Below are 4133 nucleotides of genomic sequence, written 5' to 3' on the forward strand. Positions count from 1 at the left end.
CTGTCACTAGATCTAAGTCAAGTTAGAAGTCTCGATGAATTCGGCTAGCAATCTCTGAAAATTCCTGTCACGAGATCTAAATCAAATATGTAGTCTCGATGAGTTCGGCAAGCAATCTCTGAGATTTTCTGTCACCAGATCTAAGTCAAGTTGAAAATCTCATTATATTAAGCTACAAATCTCTGAAAACTCCTGTCACGAGATCTAAATCTTGTTAGAAATCTCGATGAAGTAGGCTAGCAATCTCTGAAAATTCCTGTCACGATACCTATTTCATGTTAAAAATCCTGATAAATTAAGCTAGAAATCTCTGTGAAAAGTCCTGTCACGACATTTATGTCAAGTTAGAAATCTTGATAAGTTCAGCTAAAATTCTCTGAGGATTCCTGCTGCCAGATCTAAGTCAAATTAAAAAATCTTTCTGAAATTAGCTAAAAATCTGTCACGAAAGTCAATGTAGAAATCTCGATAAGTTAAGCTAGAAATCTCTGAGAATTCTTGTCACCCGACTAATTCAAATTCGAAATCTCGATTAGTTGAGCTAGAAAACTCTGATAATTTCTGCCACCAGATGTAAGTCAGTTAGAAATCTGATTGAGTTAAGCTAGAATTATCTGAAAATTCCTGTCACGAGATCTAAGTCAAGTTAGAAGTCTCGATGAATTCGGCTAGCAATCTCTGAAAATTCCTGTCACGAGATCTAAATCAAATAAGTACTCTCGATGAGTTCGGCAAGCAATCTCTGAAATTTCCTGTCACGAGATCTAAGTCAAGTTAGAAATCGCGATAGGTTAAGCTGGATGATTCTCAGACTTTTTCTCACCAGATTAAAATCAAGTTACAAATCTCGATGATTTAAGCAACAAACCTCTGAGATTTTCTGTCACCAGATCTAAGTCAAGTTGAAAACCTCATTAAATTAAGCTAGAAATCTCTGAAAACTCCTGTCACGAGATCTAAATCATGTTAGAAGTCTCGATGAAGTAGGCTAGCAATCTCTGAAAATTCCTGTCACGATACCTATTTCATGTTAAAAATCCTGATAAATTAAGCTAGAAATCTCTGGGAAAAATCCTGTCACGAGATCTATGTCAAGTTAGAAAACTTGATAAGTTCAGCTAAAATTCTCTGAGAATTCCTGCCGCCAGATCTAAGTCAAACTAAAAAGTCTTACTGAAATTAGCTAAAAATCTGTCACGAAAGTCAAGGTAGAAATCTCGATAAGTTAAGCAAGAAATCGCTGAAAACTCCAGTCACGAGATCTAAGTCAAGTCAGAAGTCTCGATGAATTCGGCTAGCAATCTCTGAAAACTCCTGTCACGAGATCTAAATCAGATAAGTACTCTCGATGAGTTCGGCAAGCAATCTCTGAAATTTCCTGTCACGAGATCTAAGTCAAGTTGGAAATCGCGATAGGTTAAACTGGATGTTTCTCAGACTTTCTCTCACCAGATAAAAATCAAGTTACAAATCTCGATGATTTAAGCTAGAAATCTTTGAGTTTTTCTGTCACCACATCTAAGTCAAGTTGAAAGTCTCGATAAGTTAAGCTAGAAATCTCTGAGAATTCTTGCCACCAGACTTTCTCTCACCAGATAAAAATAAAGATACAAATCTCGATGATTTAAGCTAGAAATCTTTGAGTTTTTCTGTCACCACATCTAAGTCAAGTTGAAAGTCTCGATAAGTTAAGCTAGAAATCTCTGAGAATTCTTGCCACCAGACTAATTCAAGTTCGAAATCTCGATTAGTTGAGCCAGAAAAATCTGACAATTTATGTCACCAGATGTAAGTCAAGTTAGACATCTCGGAAGTTAAGCTAGCAGTTTCTGATAATTTTTGTCGCCAGGTGTAAGACACGTAAGAAATCTTGATGAGTTAAGCTAGCAATGTTTGAAAATTCTTGCCACGAGGTCTAAGTCAAGGTAGAAATCTCGATAATTTAAGCAAGAAATCGCTGAAAACTCCAGTCACGAGATCAAAGTCAAGTTGAAAGTCTCGATAAGTTAAGCTAGAAATCTCTGAGAATTCTTGCCACCAGACTAATTCAAGTTCGAAATCTCGATTAGTTGAGCCAGAAAAATCTGATAATTTATGTCACCAGATGTAAGTCAAGTTAGACATCTCGGGAGTTAAGCTAGCAGTTTCTGATAATTTTTGTCGCCAGGTGTAAGACACGTAAGAAATCTTGATGAGTTAAGCTAGCAATGTCTGAAAATTCCTGTCACGATATCTAAGTGAAGTTGGAAGTTTCGGTAAATTAAGCTAGAAATCTCTGAAAATTCCTGTCACGAGATCTAAGTCAACTTAGAAATCTCGATAAGTTAACTAGAAATCTCTCAAAACTCCTGTCACGAGAAGAAATCTCGAAAGTTAGAAAGTTAAGCTAAATCTTAGAAAGTTAAGCTAAAAATCTCTGGAAAAAAAAACCTGTCACAAGATCTAAGTCAAGATAGAAATCTCGATAATTTAAGCTAGAAATCTTTGAAAGTTCTTGTCACGAGATCTTAATTAAATTAGCAGTCTCGATGTGTTCGGCTAGCAATCTCTGAAATTTCCTGTCACGAGGTCTAAGTCAAGGTAGAAATCTCGATAAGTTAAGCAAGAAATCTCTGAGAATTCTTGTCGCCAGACTAATTCAAGTTCGAAATCTCGATTAGTTGAGCTAGAAAACTCTGATATTTTCTGTCACCAGATGCAAGTCACGTAAAAAATCTCATTGAGTTAAGCTAGCAACCTCTGGAAACTCCTGTCACGAGATCTAAGTCAAACTAGAAGTCGCGATCAGTTAAGCTGGAAGATTCTCAGAATTTCTCTCACCAGATATAAATCAAGATACAAATCTCAATGATTTAAGCTAGAAATCTCTGAGATTTTCTTTCACCAGATCTAAGTCAAGTTGAAAGTCTGGATAAGTTAAGCTAGAAATCTCTGAGAATTCTTGCCACCAGACTAATTCAAGTTCACAATCTCGATTAGTTGAGCTAGAAAACTCTGATAACTTCTGTCACCAGATGTAAGTCACGTAAGAATTTTAATTGAGTTAAGCTAGAATTATCTGAATCTTCCAGTCACAAGAACTAAGTCAAGTTAGAAGTCTCGATGAATTCGGCTAGCAATCTCTGAAAATTCCTGTCACGAGATCTAAATCAAATAAGTAGTCTCGATGAGTTCGGCTAGCAATCTCTGAAATTTCCTGTCACGAGATCTAAGTCAAGTTAGAAATCGCGATAGGTTAAGCTGGATGATTCTCAGGTTTTCTCTCACTAGATAAAAATCAAGTTAGAAATCTCGATGATTTAAGCAAGAAATCTTTGAGATTTTCTGTCACCAGATCTAATTCAAGTTGAAAATCTCATTAAATTACGCTAGAAATCTCTGAAAGCTCCTGTCACGAGATCTAAATCAAGTTAGAAATCTCGATGAAGTACGCTAGCAACCTCTGAAAATTCCTGTCACGATACCTATTTCATGTTAAAAATCCTGATAAATTAAGCTAAAAATCTCTGGGAAAAATCCTGTCACGAGATATATGTCAAGTTAGAAATCTTGATAAGTTCAGCTAAAATTCTGTGAGATTTCCTGCCGCCAGATCTAAGTCAAATTATAAAATCTATCTGAAATTAGCAAAAAATCTGTCACGAAAGTCAAGGTAGAAACCTCGATAAGTTAAGCAAGAAATCGCTGAAAACTCCAGTCACGAGTTCTAAGTCAACTTAGAAGTCTCGATGAGTTAAGCTAGCAAAGTCTGAAAATTTCTGTCACGATATCTATGTCAAGTTGGAAGTTTCGGTAAATTAAGCTAGAAATCTCTGAAAAATCCTGTCACGAGCTCTAAGTCAACTTAGAAATCTCGATAAGTTAAGCTAGAAATCTCTCAAAACTCCTGTCACGAGAAGAAATCTTTAAAGTTAGTTAGTTAAGCTAAATCTTAGAAAGTTAAGCTAAAATTCTCTGGACAAAAAACCTGTCTCTAGATCTAAGTCAAGATAGACATCTCGATAAGTTAAGCTAGAAATCTTTGGGAATTCCTGTCATCAGATCTAATTTAAGTTCGAAATCTCAATAAGTTAAGCTAGAAGACTTAAGATAATTTCTGTCAACAGATGCAAGTCACGTAAGAAACCTCATTA

Source organism: Symsagittifera roscoffensis, chromosome 8 (assembly GCF_963678635.1).
Source record: "Symsagittifera roscoffensis chromosome 8, txSymRosc1.1, whole genome shotgun sequence".
NCBI classification, from domain to species: Eukaryota; Metazoa; Xenacoelomorpha; order Acoela; family Convolutidae; genus Symsagittifera; species Symsagittifera roscoffensis.